The 22,759-nt window shown below is 37.5% G+C and overlaps 1 protein-coding gene across 1 annotated transcript in view; it reads left to right on the top strand.

Annotated features, from left to right (window-relative positions):
- LOC150098029 (uncharacterized) overlaps positions 1-22,759 on the top strand; it is a 995,665-nt gene that overhangs the window by 541,801 nt on the left and 431,105 nt on the right. The gene's annotated exons all lie outside the window — the stretch shown is intronic.

The raw sequence follows: 22,759 nt of genomic DNA, 5'->3' as shown, positions 1-22,759 counted from the left end.
TAGGCCTATAAACCCGATGGCCTGTAGTCTGCATCCCTTTATCCACAGCTCATCATACAGCATGTTTTCAATGGTGTCGTATCCAGAAAATTGGACAAGATACCAATGGGCTAGTGTATTCTTTACAGAAGAGAATCGTTTTAATCTTTCCTCTGATTCTAGATGACACTTGATCTGACATGAAAGTGGTACTGTTTACCATTGCAAAAATGTTCTTGAAAGTGATAGATATATCAGTGCTAGGGTCATGGTGTGGGAAGGCATTACTCTTAATGGATGCACTGAACTACAGGTGCTGAAAAAAAAGGACTATAACTGGTGAATGATGTTGCAACAAAGTTCTCTTCAATGTCATCTTTGATTGTTCTGTAGTGCTGTAGATGAAGAATTCATTTTTATAGATGACAGTATTTCTGGAGATCATCATCATCAAATTCCTGACATGCACCCTCAAGGTGTGCACAATATGATAGTACTACGTGAAAAATTTACATCAATACTAACTTCCTATCTACAATTTCCTCGAAATCAATCTGTTACCTATCAAGACTCCAACATTATCAGATCTTGTATTTCTATTTTCTAAGGCATTTTTTACTCTCTCAATCCACCTATATCTTGGTCTTCCTCTGGGTCTTTTTCCTACCCATCTGACAAAGACCCCTTGTTTTGCTAATCTTTCTTCTCCCATTCTTTTTAAGTCACCATACCACCTGAGATTAGACCTGCTAACACATTCCTGGATGCTAACAATGTCAAGTTCTTTCCTAATATCCTCGTTGTTAATATGATATTGCCATTGATATTTTTTTGTTCACGCCCCTAATCTTTCTCAGGTCTCTCATATCTGCAGTCTATAGTCTTTAATCAAGTGTTTTACTTCTAACCCAGCTCTGAGATCCATAAGTTAAAATTGGTTTGAACACTGTCTTGTACACAGCTAATTTGCAATACAAGTGTATGTAATGCACTTGTATTGCAAATACAAGTTTTTGATTTTGATTTTGACTAATTTCTCTCTTATTCCATATAAATTTATTCAGTTGACTTCCAACTTCCCACTATTTCCATATTTAATTTACCATCTTCACTGAACATTATGCCTAAGTAGCTGAAATGTTTTACTGACTCTCCATTCACAACACAGTTGATATTTTCAGTGCTTCTGCCTATTTTCATTGTCTTTGTCTTGTTATTGCTAACCTTCATGCCATATCTATTACAACAGTTATTCAGTTTCATCAGGAAATCTTGCAAACTTGTACTGAATTTATTTAGAAGTATAACATCATCTGCATAAAACAAAGAGCTGACATTAACTTCTCCAATTTTGATATCAGGTTGAATACCACTTTCCTTCATAATTTGATCCATATAGATAATGAGTAACAGAGGGGATAATGTACATCCTTGTCTAAAACCAGATTTAACATTTAAACCATCTTCCTGTACTTCCTTTAATTCTAACTACTGACTTACAACTCAAATAAAGACAAAGTATTGTTTGATATAGTGCCCCACCGACACCACAGTGGCATAGCTGGAGGGGCCAGTCCACCCCGGGCAGCACTTTGAACCTTTTTGAACTTTTACAGTTAATTTAAAATACAGTCTCGAGAACTCATTTCGAAATATTGTAATACTACTACTGCGAATTTTCCTGACATTTGCTCTATGTGTTGCTAGTTGTGAGAAGAGTTTTTCTAAATAAAACTGATTAAGAATTACCTACATTATTATGAAATAGACTTTGCCAATGTCATTGACGATTTTGTTAACAGAAAAGCAAGAAATATAACATTTTAGAATGTTGAAATTAAACTTTTACTTCAAAAATAAACATAGTGTTTTAATTTATTTCCCTATATGTGGTTTTGACTTTTTGTAGTATTTTTGATTTGTATTGAGAGGGGCGGCAAAAGCTCTTGCTATACCACTGCAACACCATACAACTGTAGTGTTTTGAGTAGCTTTTCTCTTGGCACCTTGTCATATGCCTTTTCCAGATCTATACAACTTAAATACAGATCTTTGTTATATTCCGATGATTTTTCAACTATTTGTTATAAAGTGAAAATCTGATCCTGACAGCCTCTATTTGGCCTGAATCCATCTTGTTCTTCACCAAGCTTCCCTTTTACAATCCTTTCTCAGTGGGGAAATACCTCTGTAATTCTCACATTCAGTTTTGTTTCCCTTTTTATATATGGTACTATGAGAGCTCTACTCTAATCATCTGGAATTCGTTCCTCTGTCCAGGCCTTCTGAACTGTGCAGTGCAGCCACTGTAAGACTTTTATATCTCCATACTTGAGCATTTTTGGTCGAATATCATCTACTCCAGCTGCCTTTCCACATTTCAGAGTTTTGATTGCTTTTTCTACTTCAAGAATGTATATATATTCCTGATTGCATGCCTAATCAGTGTTTTTTTTTACCACAGTGCTGTCAGTGATTGTTTTTAGCAATTTTTCAAAGTATTTACTCCATACTTCAAGGATATCTTTTTCTCCAGTTTTCATGTCACCTCTATCATCTCTAATTCCTTTGACAGCAATCTTTCCTCCATTTCTGAGCTTTTTCAACAACCTCCAGAATATCTTGCCACCTTCTTGATATTTATTTTCTATGTTCTTACCAGAGTCTTCCCATGACTTTTGTTTAGCTAGTTTGACACAGTGTTTAGATTTCTTACATTCATTTTAGAAATTATGGACTTTACAACCATGTTATAAATAACTCTTTTAATTTCCCAATGTTTCGATCTTCATATTAAGATCATTATCTGCAGTATATACAAGGACAAGCTGAGCTACATTACACACAGTAAGCTAAAGAAACAATGATTTGATCACCGGTTATTCAACTGGCATGACCTCTAGTGGAAAAAAAAAATTACAAGTTAATTAAGTATTTAGAAACTACATCAAAGCTAAATTCTATTATTACTATTATTACTTCTACCCCAAGACCTCATGAAGTCAAAGACTCATCTGGGAGGTCCTTTTATCACACACGCACACGCGCGCGAGCACACACACACACACACACACACACACACACACACACACACACACACACACACACACACAGCTCATCATACCCTGTCTTAAACACACTCAAACTCCTTGCAGACACCACACTCTCAGACAGGGCATTCCAATCATTTACAACTCTACACGAAAAAAACCTGCCTCTCACTCCCCTACTCACACCCTCTTTATACAGTTTCCAGGGATGACCTCTGGTTCTCCCCTGATCTCCCACTATTTTCTGTAGAACTTCTCCAGCATTGATCCTATAACAACCCCTTACCAACTTGTAGGTCTTTATCATATCTCCCCTCTTCCTCCTATCCACCAGACTCTGCAAATTGCATCTTCTCAATCTTTCCTCATACTTGACATTCCAGAGGTCAGAAACTAACTTTAGTCTTTGCCTAAGCCTTTGGACCCTTTCCAACATCTCGTCATCCTTCTCAAAAACCAGGTGACCAAATCTGGGCACAATAGTCCATGTGTGGCCTAATCAAAGCCTTATACAATGGAACAAAAATCTCCCTACTTCTACACGTCAGTGTCCTCCGCATCATTCACAGAAGCCCTTGTGTTGTCTTCACAATTTTGGCTATGTGTCTCCTAAATTTTTTGATTGCTTTTTCTACTTCAAGTATGTATAATATATTCCTGATTGCCTTGTTTAAATTCATTTAAGATAACATGAGAAAAACATTCTTTCTTCTTTCAGTAACAATGATGTCCTATTTTTAACATTACAATTGTTATTTTAGATTTCGGATTCTGGATTATCTACAGTCCTGTTTATAGTTAACTCTTAGAGAGAGATTTTGTGGGTAGAATATGTGCCTTCCATATGCTTGGGATTTTTAAACCATCATTATTGTTCAGATTCGGTGGTTGTTAATAATCTCACATGCTTCCTTAAATTTGCGCTCATACTATGTTTTGGTTTGATGTAACAACTGGTGCTTTTCCAGTCAATTCTATGTAAAGTGTTTACTGCATGATCAGAAAGGCCAGCTTCACCATAGTTATTATATTTAATGTGTCATTTATGGAACTTTTGTCTGATAGGAATTGTGCATCCTGTTTCCCCTATATATGATAGATTTGAGGTGCAATGAATACAGTATACTCCAGGGTGGGCCAGCAGAGGGAGTGGGTCTTTGGATGAGTTGAGTAAACTTTTTAATTTTGCAGGAGGTTTAAAGCTGGTTTTGAGGTTGTATTTTTGTGGTCTTCTGTTTATTTTATCTGATGTCCCTTTAATGTACGAAATGGTTATAGTTTTATTGTAGTCGTTTATCTTTCTTTTAAAGAGGTCTTGTGGAGAGTTTTGTTAATAGTGTTTTGGCTGAACCATTTTTTAGAAAAGTATTGCTGATAACTTTAAATTCATCTTTCAGTGCTTGTTCATTGGAGCAGATCTTCAAAGCTCTGTTTTTTAGAGTATTAATGACACCTGGTTTTTGTGTTGGGTGGTGGTTGTAGAAGTTTATGTGTATATATAGGCCAGTATGTGTTGGTTGCCAGTAAACAGTGAAGGAATGCCTGACAGAAGAAAGACGTGTGATAAGTGTATCTGAGGCTAATCTTCTTGAATGGCAGGCAGTTTCAAGTAGAGTGATGTGAGCAAAATTAGGAACTGGACAATGAGACATTTGTGCCTATGATCCACAGAAGGTTCTACTAAGGTAGAATTGGAGGAATTTTTTGAGGCTTTAGAGAAAGCAACTGACACAATGAAAATTGAAAAGTTGGACCTTGTTGGAAATCTAAATAGCAGAATAGAAAATGATTGTCAGACATACAAAAATATTTTGGGAAAATTTGGAGAAAAGAGCAAGGTTAATAATAATAATGGCAAATACCTGTTGCATTTCTGCTCAAGACATGGACTGGTTGTTACTAACACCATGTTCCAACATAAAACTGTGCACAAATTCACATGGAGAGAAGAGACAGGGAATAAGAAAAGTCTCATTGACTATGTTATTGTTGAGAGTGATGTTTTTTTCTCACTGGTGCAGGACACTAGCGTGTACAGAGAATTTGAAATTGGAAGTAATCACAATTTAGTTTAGAGCAGGATAAAATTTAATTTCATACTGAAAAGAACAACATGTAAGAAAGTTTTAAAGTGAATAAAAGTTGAACAGCTCTCAGTTGTGAACTGTAGACTAAAATACACAAACATTATTCAAGAAAAAATGAAAGAGTTTGAGAACAGGAACCAAACCTTGGAGATTCATTGGCAAGCCCTGAAGGAAACATGGAGTGGAGTTGACATATTCCATACTGAAATGTCTCTCCACGTAGTTTTCTGTAAGCACTTTACATTAATTCCTTAAGTATGTCCTTATGAAATTTGTAACTTTTGCCAAAAATGTATTAAAAATTATTACATTTAATACATACATTTTGCCAAAAATGTATGTATTAAATGTAATTTGTATGAAATTTATAACACATTTTATGTGTAATATAATTTATTAGTATGCTGGCAATGAATTTATGTTCACATTTGGCCATAGTCATGAAATTTTTTTTTATATGCAAATAAAAATGTAGTTCATCCTTAGCTTTTGGATACCACTGTATTACATTCTGTCAAATTCTTTTGCAAAATCTAAAAAAAATATGTAGTGTATGGCTTGCCGTCATTCAGTGCTCCTGTTACTCTATTATGAAAGTCAGCCAGTTTATTAAAACATGAGCACTGCTGAACAAATTCATTCTGATTTTCATAAATAACATTGCACTCATTGCCAAATTCTGCATACATTTTTTATTAATTTTTCCCAAATCTTAACAAGCAAAAAAGAAATACAAACTAGACTGTATTTTGATTCTTTCATTCTGTCACTATCTTTATGCAGTGAAACTGTCTTACCTGCCATCCTCTCCTCAGGATTGCATCATTACAAAACTTTTATTAAAGCTTCAATTATGGCACAGACTATTCCTTAGTACATTCCCTTAAAATGGGGAGAAATCCTATCTATGATAGTATCCCTGTCTTACTATCATCTGCAGTGCTCAGTATTCAGACTGCATCCTCTTCATTCACTTTTAACTTCATTCACCTCCACCCCTACTAATCCTTCTAAGAATAAAGCCTGTTTTTCAAGGATGGATCACCCTAATAAAGTGATTAAATAACCCAAGTATGTCATCTGTGTTGGTCACCCAACTATCATCTTCATCCAGCAATGCCACGTAGTTAAAAAAAAACTCCTTTGGTACTTCTTGGATTGCACCATTAGTCTCCTCTCATATTCCAATTTTTCTCTCCTTACTACATCAGTTGTTTTTCCTAGCCTGAGCCTTATATTTCTCATGCAACTGTTCTTACCTGTCTCTCTTTATATGCCTTTCATAACTTCTTTTTTATCTGCATTCCTGTTTGATTTCTCTAGTCATCCTTTTTCTCCAAGTTTTATCTTCTTCACTTGAGATATACAATTTTTTTCTTTACTATCTTCCATGCACTACTATCTTCTCTTCCTTCAGATTCTTTCATCCATTGAACTGTTCCAAGCCAGTATCTAACTCTGTTATAGTTGTCTGCTATATAATTCCACATAAATTCTTAATATCCACAATATTAAGAATTGTGAAATGCTCATTACTCACTATGTTCTTCCCAAAATAATTTGCCTAAACATTTCCTGCTCATTACCACCTGTATTTCCTGATCTATCGCAGCATCCCACTAAATATCTTGTCTCCTATCTACTTGTGCCCTATACGATATACTCTCAAAGCCATTGTGCAAGCTCCTGATAAGATAAGTATTATTTTCAGTTATCGTTGATAAAATTAGTTAATATTGCGTAGTTTTGTTTGCCTTGCGTATTTTAGTGCGTCTGTTTGTGTGTTTTTGGTGTGTATAACTTATTATTTGATAAAACACGTTGCAATAATTATGGCACCTGTACGAAGGAAAATGGCGGCCAGTAATGATGGTTCGCCATCGTTATCAAAAAACAGTAGTATAAAAGAAATGAGTCAGTGTACTAGCTGTGAAATGTATGCTTTACGGAGTGCAGTCAGAGTGTGGATAGATGATAATAAAGGATTGAATGTGTGTAGAAAATGTAGCGAGAATGAGGAATTGAAGTGTATTTTGGATCGTGAGTGTGATATTTTTGTCAACCTTCAGAATGAAGAAAATCGCGATATGACAAGAAACGGCAAGGTTGTACATGAGAATTATGAGAGTGTTAATGTAGAAAGTGTGAATGATAGTATTAATGGTTTCTCAGAGAATAAAAAAGATGAGATAGATGCATTGAATGAGATCGCGTTGTTGAATGGTGCGATAGAAAGGGCAAAACAGCAGCTAGAGTGCATGAACAAAAGTCGACTGAATGAACCAACCAATAATAAAAGGTATGACAGGAAAAATAGGCGTATGAATGTGAACATGAACAAAATGAAGGATAGAGTGCTGTATGGAGACTCGTTAGTACGAGGTGTGTTAGTAGAGGATTTGACAAAATCGTACCAACCTGGTGCGACCATAAAGGATGTAACTGAGTCTATTAGAGAGCAAAAGGAAAGGGTGAAAGAAATGATTCTTGTGGCAGGTACAAATGATTTGAAAGGAGATAAAAAGGAAATGATAGAAGACCTGAATGAATTGTTTGAGGTAGCAAAAGAAAAGAGCGAGAGAGTTAGAATGATTAGTCTTTTGCCACGGTATGACAGCGAAATGTTTAAAAGGAGGGCCTAAATTGCGAATGACTTTATGCATGGGTTATGTATGATGAGTGATATGGAATTTGTGGACGTGTCGAGTGAGTTTGATGGGCGAAAGGATCTATGTAAGATGGATGGCTTGCATTTGAATGGTTATAGTGTAAGAAGACTTGAGAAAGTGTTGCTGAATGTAGTGGATGTGCAAATTCAGGGAAACTAGATTCGATAAGGGGGGGGGGAGTAGATATACAGTCCTTAGGGAGGCAGTTGAATGTAAGAATGAATATAATATGCTAGAGCAAATAAGGACAACAAACCAGAGTGGGATAGTTAATATAAGGCATCAAGGTAGGGTTGGGGCTAATGGGGGTCTTAAATTCATATACACTAATGCTAGGAGTATTAGGAACAAGAAAGAGGAGTTTTTGGCCATGGTTGGCACTTCCAGACCACAGGTTATTGGTATTAGGGAATCATGGCTGACTGTAGATGATATAGCTAGTGGGACTGAATGTGATGGATATAAGTGTGTTCAGGAATGACAGAGAGAATAAAATGGGGGGAGGAGTATTGTTGATGATAGCTGATGAGCTACAGCCAAGGAGAATAGAAGTTGAATTGCAGGATAGAGAAAAGAGCACATTTGAGGCCATTTGGTGTGAGATTGTGGCTAGCAGAACTAAATATACAATTGGGTGCTGCTGCTATAGACCAGGTGATGGAAAAGATGGTGGTGACAGTATGCACAAGCAAATAGAAGGAAGGAGGGTGATTATTATGGGAGATTTCAACTATGGTCGCATTGATTGGAGTGAGGAGAGGACACACAGAAGGAAGGAACTGGATTTTATGCGGTTATTAAGGGATAACTATCTGCGACAGCATGTAATGGAAAATACTAGGGGTCAGAGAGTGCTTGACCTAGTAATTACATCTGAGGATTTGGCTGTAACAAATATGACCACATTGCCACCAATCGGTGAGAGTGATCATAGGGTCTTGACTTGGGAGGTGTCTAAAGGTGTAGAATTTTCAATTAAGACAGGGTACATGTGGAATTATCGGGCTGGAAAGTATGACAAGCTTAGGAGTTTGATTGGCTCAGTGCCATGGCATATACAACTGCAAGGACTAGAAGTTGATAGTGCATGGGAGGTGGTTAAGAAGTGCTTGCATGAAGCAATGGCTGACTGTATACCTAGAGTCCGAGTAATAAATCAAGTAGGGGTTAAATGGATGAATAACACCATTAAGCTTGAGCTGCAAAAAAAGAAACAACTATGGAGGGAATTTAAGGAGAAAGGTGACCGGCAGGCACATGAACGGTATAAAGCGCAGGCCAGAAGGGTGACAAGTGTGGTAAGAAAAGCAAAAAAGGATTACGAAAGAACATTGGCCATGCGGGCTAAAGAGAATCCTAAACAGTTTTTTAGATACGTAGCAAGTAAAAGGAAAAATGTACATGGCAGAATGATTTTAAAGAATGCCGATGGTAGGGAGGTAACTGAATCAGTTGAGATAGCTGAGTTACTGAGTGAGCACTTTGCAAGAATATATCATCCAGGTGGTGACATTGCAGAAACGAATAAACCAGTAGATTATACGGGAATTGTGGTGAATGAAGTGGAGGTGAGTAGTCTATTGCATAACCTCAATGTCAATACATCTGTGGGGTTGGATGGTATACCAGCTCGTGTAGTACGAGAAGCAGCTAATGAATTGTCAGTATCCTTGACCATTTTGTTTAATTTGAGTCTCGGGTCTGGGTTAGTACCGAGCAGGTGGAAGGAGGGGAAAATAGTTCCACTGCATAAAGGTGGTTCCAAGACCGCTGTTGTAAATTACCGACCGATTAGCATATCAGGAATCATTGTCAAGGTCTTAGAGAAATTAGTCAAGAAAAGAATACAGGATTGGATAGATGAAAATGGGATATTGTATGGGGGACAACATGGTTTCGTGAAGGGTAGATCATGCCTCAGTAACTTGCTCACGTTTTATAACACAGTGACAGCTGAACTGGTTAGGGGTAATGGGTTTACAGTGATACTACTGCACCTTGCCAAGGCCTTTGACAGGATACCACATGGAACCCTAATCAGTAAACTGGAGCAGATGGGGATAGATATAGGGTTGGTAAGATGGATAGGAGGGTGGTTGAAGGAGAGATACCAGAGAGTGGCTTATTCACGAGTGGAGTCAAAAAGACGTCTTGTGACTAGTGGAGTGCCGCAAGGCTCTGTTCTTGGACCACTGCTTTTCAATTTGTTCATCAATGATATTGGAAAGGATTTGAGAGGAAGTGTTCACTTGTTTGCTGATGATGCAAAGTTGGGTAGAGCAATTGTGAGTGCACAGGATGTCAAAAGTTTACAGGATGATTTGGATAGTTTGGACGACTGGGCTAGGAAAAATGGATGTCAGTTTAATGTGGCAAAGTGTAAGGTTATGCACTTTGGGGTGAAAAGAATAGCAGCAGTATATCGCATAGGTGGAACCGTACTCCAGGAGATTGATGAGGCCAGGGATTTGGGAGTGCTGGTGGATAGGGAGTTGAAGTTTAGGGGGCACATTGCAAAAGTAACTAAAACAGCTCACCAAATCACTTGGCTTATGAAAAATACTGTAACATGCAGAGAGAAGCAAGTTGTTGTTCCTCTGTATCGAGCCTTGATAAAACCCCATCTGGACTTCTGTGCCCAGTTATGGGCACCAGAGTTTCTTCGTGATGGGGAGGAAGTGGAGAGGGTCCAGAGACGAGTGACCAAGATGATAGCAGGTCTGTGGAATGAACCTTATGAGAATAGGTTGAGGATTTGTGGGTTGCAGAAATTGGACGATAGGCGAAGGAGGGGTGATATGATTGAGACATTCAAATTACTGAAGGGTTTTTATAAGATTGATCCAGAAGATATTTTTGAAAATATGACTGGTGGTGGGAGGACTAGGGGCCATGCATAAAAGCTGGGCAAGAGCGTGGTTGACAGGGGTGTTAGAGCTAGGTTTTTTGCTTGGAGAGTGGTGAATGAGTGGAATAAGCTTCCAGAGTCTGTTGTGGATGCTACGACCGTGAATGAGTTCAAGGCAAGATATGATAGATACTGTGTGAATGTTGAATAGTTGTTCCAGACATGATGTTAGGGCCTCCCTCGATGAGTCTGTCGACTCCTTGGAGTTTCCCGGAACAATAATAATAATAATAATAATAAATTAGTGTCATTTCCCTCTGATTCTGACCCTGAGAGGACACAGCTCATCTCTTACCATTTATAACACTCTGCCACTCTACTTGCCTTCCTTATCCTGATGAAATATGCCACTCTTAGTTTCTATCCCTGGCAACCATTCACCTCAGTTAAAGTTACCAGCAATCTTCAGAGAGATTGTTGGTAAGTCAGCCAATGCCACAAATTCATGCCCTTTATTCCTTCCTGGCATTTGAATAAAGAAAAAAAAACATTCTTTGTCAGTATCCACATTGCTATTATTAAGAGTGTGTATTATCAAGTTGCTCTCCCCACATGAGGTCATCCTTGTAATTCTAGTTTCTCTGCTCTAACACACTGACTTTCCCAGAAAACAACAGTTTCTCCAAATGCCTGGACTCTTCTGTTTTGAAATGTAATCCATCTCTTACATAGAGCTCCCTTCTGTCTTCAGATGTATTCCAAGCATCCACTTATTCCAAACTCCTCTTACACATCCTCACTATCATCTCATTCAATTACACTGCTCTTCTCGTTTAGGATTCCATCTCACACATTTTTGCTTCACAATCCCAATCATCAGTCTCTGATTTCTCTCAGGTCATTCATAGCAACCCTGTCTATTATTTCTTCTGTGTTTACCCCTCACTCCATTGCCTTCACCACACACTCTCTATCATTCCACCTGGCAAACACTCTTATAGTGCTTTGCTTTGCATGCTCCGAATTATCGAATCTCTATTTCTACTCCTTACAATTTCATTCATTCTTTTCTCAGTGGTATCCTTGATCCTTTCTACTTCCACTATCTCTTTCTCTTTTCTGTTTCTACTCTCTCTCTCTCTCTCTCTCTCTCTCCTTTTTTCTTCCACTTTCTCTTCGTCTTCTCATCTCTTGCTACTACGCTCTCAAATTTTTCCAATTTCCTCTCTTTTGACATGTTTCTAATTCTGTTATCTTCTCTCTTTCTCTCTGATTACCTACTCTCATATTTACTCTCATTCTTCTTCCACTAGCTAATGTCTCTAGTCTCTCGATCTCTTCATTCACCCATTTCAATTCAGTGTTGCCTTCTGTGTATTTATTTTTTATTATCTGACCCACACACAAAAGGTCACAAGACCTATAGCAGATTAGTGCTGTGTGTGTGTGGGTTCACAGTCATCTGTCAGAACAGATGACTGTGAACCCACAGTTCTCTTTGCTTTACTTTCCAAGTTCAAATCCATAGATACCGTCTCTTCACCCTCTGATGTTATTTTTATCTTCCAATCTGCACTCAGCCATTTCCAATGTACTACCATCACTATCTGATATATCTATGACACTACTAAAAAGATGGCCAAGACCTTAAAGAAATATACTTATGTAACCACCTTCAAACTACACACGAAATTGGCATCCCTTATTGGCATCTACTCTCATAAAGACCAGTCCCAATCCCTTGATATACTTGGGATCCACTAGATACCATGATCTGCAACTTTCCTACTATGGCCAAACAAGCAGGACAGCCAACATTGGAATCTCAAAGCACTGAGACCACATCCAGTTCCTCTACTTTGAATGATCAGGATTAGCAGTTGATGCCTTGGATATCTGCCACAGGATCTATTGGAAAAAGACCTCCTTTCCCCCACAAACAAATATAAATATGAATGGCTTTTCCTTGAATCTTCTTTTGTCCTCTCTAACTGTTTTAATTTCAACTAATATGGTTGCAATAACCTCCCCCACCTTTGTGAAACTTTCATCCATAGCGGCAGGAAGATTACTGCAACCATATTAGTTGAAATTAAGACAGTTGGAGGTGATCAGTCCAATAGCCAAGCACACCAATCTAGCCCAATAGGTAGTGCAGTTTAATACTATAGGCCTTTGTATTTTTCTTTCTCACTTACTCATGAAATGCATGTGTGCACTTATCTCTACTTATGTATTGTTCCTCTGATGATATAAACATAACCTTGGCAAAATATTGGAAATAACAATTAAATCTATTTAGTTATTATGTCTTCTGATTCTTTAAAGATACTTGTGACATTAGGATTATAAAATATATACACTTTTACACAAGAATATTATTTAATTTTCCAAATATTTCAGTCTGAATATTACAGAACCATCTTTAGTGGCTACATAGGAATAGTTTTAAAAAACAAGTTGGAATACAAACAATTGATATCACAAATAGAATGAGCTGTGTGATGTCATATTGCTAAGTATTAAAAGAGTAAACATTTTTTATCAGAGTTATGATGAAATTAAAGATATTAATTCAGAAATTCATGTAATAATCTTAAATAACATTAGACTAATATAGAAAAAAAAATTTAAAAAAAAATAATGTGTTATCCTGATTAAACTTTCCCAAATTTTTGATACAGATATACAGTCATTACGATTCAAATTAAGATGCTGAAGTAAGGCTTCCACACTTTCTTTAAATAAACATTCAAATTTATAGCAACATCTGTGTAGGAGGTGAGTCTTGGACCAGAGGATGTTGTGGCTTGTTTCTATTCCATGCTGAGCTAATCCAGATTTCTCGGGTTTGTTGTGTTGAATGGATGATTGATGCTCTTGAATTCTTTTTTCTATAGAGCGTCCAGTTTGTCCAAAGTAGGAAAGATTGCAGTTACACAGAACTTGATACACTCCGGGTAGAGACATAGTTGAGCATTTATCTTTAGAAGAAGGAAAATGGGTGGATAATTTGTTAATAGGTGTATAAGTGGCTGTTAAAGCATATTTCTTCAGAATTCTTGAAATTGGTACTGAAATCCCAGAAATGTAAGGAATTGGAACTCAACGTATTGAATCTTTGCTGTTTGTGTTGGATTGTAAGAATCGAAAAGATGTTGTGTACTCTTTTTGGAGAAGCCATTTAGTTTCATGTGATGTTTGATAGTTGAAAGTTCTTTCTGTAATAAATTAGAAGTTGAACAATTAGTTTTGACTCGTCGGATTAAACATTTTATGATTCCTGTTTTTTGACAAGGATGATGGGCAGATTCTTTGAAAATATAACGACCTCTGAAAGTTGGTTTTCTTTAAACTGTTGTTGTAAGAGTACCTGGAGGTGAACAGATGAGGAGGACATCTAAAAATGATAACTCGTTGTCTTTTTCAATCTCCATGGTAAATTTTATACAAGGATGTAAGGAATTGATAATGCTTAAAAAGGAAGGTAAGGAGTCTCTGTTATGAGGTCATACAGCAAAGATGCCATCTATATATCTAACCCAAAAGGATGGTTGAGGGAATATAGATGAGAACAGGACTTGTTCTAGATGTTCTAAATAAAAGTTGGTTAGAGCAGGAGAGAGTGGACTTCCCATGGCTGTTCCTTCCACTTGGATGTAAAATTTATTTTGACTAAGGAATATCCAGAGTGCATTACGAAATCAAATAGTTTTATAATATCTAGTGGGAAGATGTCAGCTAGTAATTCCAAAGTCTCTTTGAGAGGTACATAAAGATTCTATATCAAAGGCAACCATAAGATCTGTTGGTTGTAAAGAGAAGTTTTTTAATTTATTTAAAAAATGAGAAGAGTTTTTCAAAAAAGAGCATGAGTTGCCAATGTGTGACTTCAGTAATTTAGATAGATATTTGGCTATGCGATAGGTAGGAGAATCAATATAATCCACTATAGGGTGAAGAGGAATATCTGTCTTATGTATTTTACGTAGACCATAAAACCAGGAGTGCTTGCAAAACGAGTATTTTGCCTTTCAGTCGTGTCTACATCCAGACTTATGACCTCATCTGAAGGGAGTTTAATTTCTTCAGTTGTCTGTTGGTTGGATCGTGATTGAGTTCTTGGTATGTTGAGCGATCTCGAAGTAACAGGGAAAGTTTTCTTCTATAGTTTGAAGAGCTCATAATTACTGTCCCTTTCCCTTTGTCAGCTTTAGTAATGATGAGGTGACTGTTGCTTCTTAAGGAATGTAGCGCTTTCTTTTCAGAAGGAGATATGTTCGAAGGAGGAAGCTTGACTTTAAGTGGCTAAGAAGAAGCTTCTTTGCTACTTAAAGCCAAGCTTTAAATAGCGAATTAGATTAAATAATATTCTTGTGTAAACGTGTATATATTTTATATTATGTCTTCTATGTTGTAATTTTCTAAAACAACAAATAAGTAATGGTCATCATATAAGCTTGAACATCAAGAGATGGGATTAAAATTCAAATCTTTGGATTGCCTGCTTTCTAATCCCATCTAGGATGCATGGAATGTGTATAAAGCTTTCCGGTGAAGGTGAGTCAGTAAGTGACCCTTATAAGTGGAAGGTAAGTTTACTTCAAAAGTGAGTTTTTCTTAAAAAAAAATCAGTCAAAGTACACGTGCCCTGACAGACTTAGCAGACTCTGAAAATAGCTAATTATCCTATCTTCTTCTTCCTCAGCTTATCCCACTTAGTCACACTGGTAGGACTGCATTTGAAGAGCTCTGAAAGATAAGTTACTTAGTTTTAAAAAAAATAGCGTTATAAGGTTAAAAATTGTGCTAGAATTAGAGTATATTGCAAAGTTAATTAGTTTATTTTAAAAATTTTGTTTTAAATAGTGTTAATTTAGTTTTTTGATAAGATATGTAGCGTAGTACGTGGCACCAATGCAAAGTAGAGAAATGCCCTCCAAATTGTCGTCATTGTTTAAAGAATTTAATCACAAAGGGAGTTCATCCAGTGTAAAGTCTGCAGAATGTATGCTTTGTCAAGAGTGGATGGAGTTTGGTTTTAGAGTGGTGGGAAAGTAATGTCATGAAAGTGAGGGCCAAAACTGTGTCTCAGGTTGCCAGACTGACATAGTGGATGAAAGTCAGAATGCGATTGAAAATTGTGATGTAATGCCAAATAGCATTGAGAATGAGATTAAATGTGACATGGTTGAAAGTGAGAGTAAAAGTAAAGAACAAGAGAATGGTTTGACTGATATAAAAAATGAAGAGTAAACTGCAGTGCAGGAGATAGCTCGGTTGTGCAGAGTGATACATACAGCAAAGCGGCAGCTGAAGCAATTACAAAAATGTCTACCGAGTGGATCAGCTAATAAAAAGAAGCAAGTGCGAGATAAGAAAAATGAGGGCATGATCGAGAGTGAAAGAAAAATTAAGCAATGTTATACAGTGATTCAATTGTAAAAAGGCATGATCTATGAGAGTTTGACAAAAGTCGTGCTTTCCTGGTGTGAAGCTTAATGATGTAAGTGAGGCTATTAGAGCACAGAAGCATAGGGTGAAAGAAATTATTGTAGTGGCTGGAACAAATGATTTAAAAGGAAAAAAGTATGGTGTGAGAGAGGACTTGAAGGAATTGCTAGAAGTGGCAAAAGAAAAGAATGAGAGTATTAAGATAGTGAGTCTGTTGCTCCGGTATGACAGAGTAGAGTTGAGAAAGAGGGCCATAATAGCGGATGACTCTATGTATAGGTTATTCAGGAGAAGTGGTGTGGGGTTTGTGGAGTGAGTCTGATGGGCAAAAGGACTTATACAAGAAGGATGGTTTGCGTCTGAATGGATTTTGTGTTCAGAGTTGAGAGGAAACTATAGCTTTTTTTTGGGGGGGGGGGGGGAAGCTATTGAGTGGATATGAAGTGAGGCAGTTGAGTGTAATAATGTGTATAATATGCCTGAGTTAGTACCAAAGGTAACAAACCAGAATGGGATAGTTAGTAAAAGGTCAAAATAGGGGTGGGACTAGGGGGCTTTTGCACTTTATGTACACTAATTCCAAAGGTTATTGGCATTAGTGAGAAATGGCTAACAAAAGATGATATAGTTAGTAGGATAGAATGTGAACGGTATAGTGTGTGATCAGGAAAGATAGAAAGAAAAGAATGGGAAGAGGAATGTTATTGATGATAGCCGATGAACTACAGCCATAGAGAATAGAACTTCAACTGCAGGATAGTGAAAATAGCACATTTCAGGCTATTTGGTGTGAGATTGATGTCAGGTATAAGGAATACTATCTCCATTATCTAGACCAGGAAATGGAATAGATGATGGAGATAGTATTCATCGGCAAATAGATTCAATGAGTGGAGGACAGGTAATTATTATGGGGGATTTCAACTATGGTAACATTGATTGGAAGGATGTGGATTTTATGCAGTTACTAAGGGATAATTACCTGATACAGCATGTAATGGAATATAGTAGGGGTTCGAGAGTGGAATTTGACTATAACGAATATGACCACATTGCCACCATATGGTCTTGACCTGGGAGGTGGCTAAATATCTGGAATTTTCAGTTAAGATAGTGTATATGTGGAATTACTGAGCTAGTAAGTATGACATGCTTAAGAGATTGCTTGGATCAGTGCCATGGCATGTAAAACTGCAAGGGCTGGATGTTGATAGTGCATGGGAAGTGGTAAAGGAGTGTTTGAGGGAGGTAATTGCTGACTGCATACCTAGAGCCAGGAGAGTAAATCAAGTGGGAGTTAAATGGATGAATAACACCATTAAGATTAAGCTGCAAAAAAAAAAAAGAAAGAAACAATTGTGGAGGAAATTTAAGGAGAAATGTGACCTGCAGGCACACGAACAGTACGAAGCACAGGCCAGAAGGATAACTAGTGTTCCTAGAAAAGCAAAAGCAGATTATGAAAGGAAGTTAGCAATGCAGGCTAAAAGAAATCCAAACAGTTCTTTCGATATGCTGCAAGTGTAAGAAAAAATGTATACGGCAGAATGATTTTAAGGAATGCTGATGGTAGGGAGGTAACTGAATCAGTCAAAATTGTAGAATTACTAAGTGAACGCTTCGCAAGAGTATATCATCCAGGCAGTGATATTGAAGGAATGAGGGAACCAATAGCTTATATGCAGTGGTGAGCTATGGAAATTTTAACAAAGGGCTCGCATCGTTGACCAAAAAAAAAAAAAAATGAAGTCTAACTTAGCCGTTATAAGACTTATATTGCGACTTTGTAGAGCTTCTGACAGATATGATAATTCCTGTAGGATATCAATCATTAATGCTAGATCTTTTAAAAATTCCAAATTGAGAAGTCGGTTTAAAAAGCCCTTATATTTATCGTTCAATGCAAAATGCTTGCATAAAGCTGGGTAATTTCTCCACAAAGCAAGAGCCGCTCGTAAACTGCAAGCTGCCCATCGTGGTCCAAACACACAGCTGATCTTTAAAATTTTGATACACCAAGATCTTTTGCAATCGTATTTAATTCTCATTGATTTTTTGGTGGTTGATGATCTATCCATAAATATTTCAAAATGATTTATTTCTTTAATGTTTTTTATCGAATCATCTAATGTCATCTAAATCATCTAAAGTATCATCTACATATATCATCTAAGTATCATCTATCAAATCATCTAAAGTGTAAACGATGAGTGCAATATCAGATCACAACGTTGGGAAATTTTTGTAGAAGTTTGATTGCAACACTTGATTTGTTTTCTAACATGACACTAGCTCCATCAGAACAAAATGCAATGAAATGAATTTAAAATAGCAATTATATTAGCATGTATACATTCCACAGAATGTATTTTCTAGTTCTACAAGCTTATCAAACAAGAAGAACAAAGGGCTTGCAAATTTGAGAAAAATATAACAAAGGGCTCACGCGAGCCCCTTATATAGCTCACCACTGCTTATATGGGAACTGAGGTAAATGAAATATAGGTGAATGGTATATTACAGAACCTTAATGTGAATACATCTGAGGGACTGGATGGTATACCAATGTGAGTCTTACCTGAAGCAGCAAAGGAATTGTCAGTGTCTTGACCATATTATTTAATTTATATCTCAGCTCTGGGTTAGTCGGGAGGTGGTGGAAAGAGGAGAAAATAGTTCCATTGCATAAAGGAGGCTCCAAGACTGCTGTTGCAAATTACCAACCGATCAGCATATCAGGAGTCATTGTCAGGGTATTGGAGAAATTAGTGAAGAGAAAAATACAGGAATGGATAGATGGAAATGGAATAATGTATGGGATTTTGTGAAGGGTTGATTTTGTGAAGGGTTGATCATGCTTCAGTAACTTGCTCATGTTTTATAATACAGTGACGCCTGAACAGGATACCACATGGAATTCTAATCAGTAAACTTCAGCACATGGGAATGGATGTAGGGTTGGTGGGATGGTTAGGACTGTGGTTGATGGTGAGATATCAGAGAGTAGTTTATTCAGGAGTAAAGTCCAAAAGAAGGCCTGTGACTAATGGTGTGCCACAGGGTTCTGTTCTTGGACCACTACTTTCCTATATTGTTCATTAACAATATAGGAAAGGATCTGAGAGGAAGTGTTCACTTGTTTGCTGATGATGCCAAGTTGGGTAGAGAAATATTGAATGCACATGATGTCAAAAATTTGCAGGATGATTTGAATAGATTGGCAGACTGGACTAAGATGAATGGATGTCAGTTTAATGTGGCAAAGTGTAAGGTTATTCATTTTGGAGTGAAAAGATTAGCAGCAGTATACCCCATTAGTGTAACTGTACTTCAGGAAATTGGCAAAGCCAGAGATTTGGGAGTGTTGGTGGATAGGGAGTTGAAGTTTAGGGGGCACATAGCAAAAGTGGCTAATGCAGCTCATCAGATTACTTGGTTACTTAAGAATACTTTGACCAGCAGAGACAAGCAGGTTATTGTTCCTCTTTATCGAGCCTTGATAAGACCCCCATCTTGACTACCGTGCGTAGATCTGGGCACCAGGGTTTCTTGGTGATGGGAAGGAGGTAGAGAGGATCCAGAGGCAAGTGGAATGGTGGCTGGTCTGTGGAATTAACCTTACAAGAACAGGTTGAAGATTTGTGGGTTACAGAAATTGGTTGTAATACAGAAGAGGGGGTGATATGATTGAGACATTCAGATTATGAGGGTTTTTACAAGAATAATTCAGAGGAAATTTTTCCAAACAGGTCTGGTTGTGGGAGAACTAGGAGCAATTCATGTAAATTGACTCATTCACCACTCACCAAGTAAAAAACTAGGTTTTTTACTTGGTGAATGGTGAATGAGTCGAATACCTGCCGGTGTCTGTTGTGGGAGCCATGACTGTGAATAAGTTCGACGCAAAGTATGATAGTACTGTTTGAATGGTGAATAGTTCTTGACATGATGTTTATGGCCTCCCTCGATGAGTCTAAGGACTCCTTGTGTTGCCTGTTATAATAATAATAATAATCCTCAGGTCCTCCTCCACCAGCTCCTTCTATCTCTTCTTTGGCCTCCCATGCTTCCTCCTTCTCTGCGCATCGATCTGCATGACCTTTCTTCCGGTATCCTCATCCTCCCTCCTTGTCGCATGACCAAGCCATCTCAACCTTGCCTCCTATATCTTCGCTCCTAAGTTCGTAACTTTCACCATTCCTCTAACATAGTTATTTCTCAGACGATCCTTTCTGGTCACACCACACATTCACCTAAGCATTCTCATCTCTGCTACTTCCATCCTACTGATGTTATTTTTCCTCAGGGCCATAGTTTCCATAGCATACATCATAACTGGTCTCACCACTGTCCTGTAGATTTTTCCCTTTATATCGATGGGCACTCTCTTATCACATAGCACTCCAACCATCTCTATCTCTCTCTCATCCAGCTTATATCCTGCATCTCACTTCCATCTCAGCTTCTCCATCCTCTTTCACTGTTTAACCTACTGCATATTATCACGTATAATGCAATCTACGTATAATGCGAACTAGAAATTTTGTTTGAAAACTAGCCCTAAAATGCCATGTCCACGTATAATGCGATCTGTTAATCTTGTTCCATAACATTATAAATAATACAATATGAATTAACGAAAGAAATATTTATTTAAAAACAAAATGCCAAAATACAAGACAAATTAATGAAAGAAATATTTATTTTAAAACAAAATGTCAAAATCCTTTAAATTTTTCTTCATCTTTTGAGTCGTCAAACATTTCATTTATAAATTCATCTGTAGGGATTGCGTCATCGGGTAGCAGTTGTCATCATCATCTTCATGCTCTCCAATTTGTTGTGCATCATCCCTTGCTTTCGTATATGACGTGATCTTCGGATCCATCCATTGAATTACTTATTTCACATTTAAGAAATGAGCGTTGAATCATTTCAGATGGTATTGAATCCCATGCTTCTTTACCCAGCTGGTGACTAGGGTGAACTCAAGCTTCTGAAAATTCCCACCCTTTGTCATCTTCACCAAACCAGATGACATCCATTCTCTCCATTTTTCACGTAAGTGATCTTTAAATGGCTTATTCAAGCTGACATCAAGCGGCTGAAAAACGGAAGTTAGACCACCCTGTATGATTGCTAGGTCTGTACGTAGCTCACGTGCTTTCTCTTTGCTTGCCTCTGTTAAATGCACCCGGAACATATCTCAGACTAACATGCTTTGTTAGTCTGAGATATGTTCCATAATTGATCCAGCCACAATTGTACACCTTCTTCATCCATCCAACCTTTCCGATTGGCAGAAACAATTACACCTGGTGGAAATTTCATATGCTTCGGAATTTTCTTCCTTTTAAATATCACTGTTGGCTTTAATGTGGTTCCGTCTGCCATGCCTGCTAGAACAACGGTAAAATGCTTTTTTCATGTCTCGTTGTTTTTATGAAGACACCCTTTTCACCAACTGAGTTTACTGTTCGATTCCCAGGCATATCAAAGTACATGGGCATCTCATCCATATTGCCAATTTGGGAAAGTTCATATCTGTGACACTTCCGTAATTTTATGATAAATTTATGGAAGGACTGCACTTTTTCTTCAAGCTGCTTTGGTAACTTCTGTGCAAGTTTTGTTTGGTGTTGTAATGTTAATGATTTGCGTTCCATAAATCTGTTGCACCACTCAGGTGAAGCAAGAAAAGATGAAATACCTGGTGTGTCCTTGAATTTACCATTCTTGAGTTGTAGAGCACGAAAACGAATTGCATTTCTTGTTACTATAATGCCATCTTGTCGTTGCATCAAAATCCATTCATTTAGCTCTTCTTCGAGTTCTGGAAAGGGTGCTACATCTCCACGACGGGCACGTTTCGTTTTGGGGATTTTTTCAAGACTGTCTTTTTGCTTACGCCAAAGTCTAATATTACTCTCTGCTACACCAAATTCTTGCATAGCAATACTGTTATTATGTTCTTCTGCAAACTGCACGACATGCAATTTAAATCCTGCTTCAAAAGATGAACGTTTACGTTTCTGTTGGCTCATTTTCAGGCTAGGTTTGTTTAACGAATAATATTTAAAATGAACTGTGGTTAAATCGATATACCTAACTGTGCTCTATCTATCTCACTGTGCTCTATCATTCGGCAACGGAGAGTGCATGCGCAGATACGATGTGTGCTCAGTCGCCGAATGTGAGTGGGTCAAGTAGATTTGGTTGCATAGGCATTAGGTAGTATATATTGTGTGTGCAAGTCTAATAAGATGTTATATTTTTTAGGATCCGCATGTAATGCGAACCCCTAACTTTAAGTAGTATTTTTTACCATAAATGTTTTGCATTATACATGATAATATACGGTAGGTATCCAAAGTCACTAACCTTCCTGATGACATTTCCTTCCAGTTCCAGATCTGTCTCTTGGCTGCCACCCACTTTGCAACACAAGTCCTCTGTCTTACTTCTGCTCAGTCTCATACCTCTCTCTCTTCCAGTACTCTCCACATCTTTCCAATTTACCTGACTTCTTCTCTTGATTCTGCGCACAGCACAATGTCATCTGCATACAACATTGTCCAAGGCATGTCTTCTCTCACCTCTTCCATCACCACCTCCATCACAATAATATACAGTGACATACTTAATCCTGATCCTTGATGCAAACCAACTGCC

Source organism: Typopeltis vanoorti, chromosome 16 (assembly GCF_054136105.1).
Source record: "Typopeltis vanoorti isolate ZY-2024b chromosome 16, IOZ_Tvanoo_1.0, whole genome shotgun sequence".
NCBI lineage: Eukaryota > Metazoa > Arthropoda > Arachnida > Uropygi > Thelyphonidae > Typopeltis > Typopeltis vanoorti.
The sequence above is the reverse complement of the archived record's forward strand: the minus strand, read 5'-3'. Positions and strand labels throughout refer to the sequence as shown.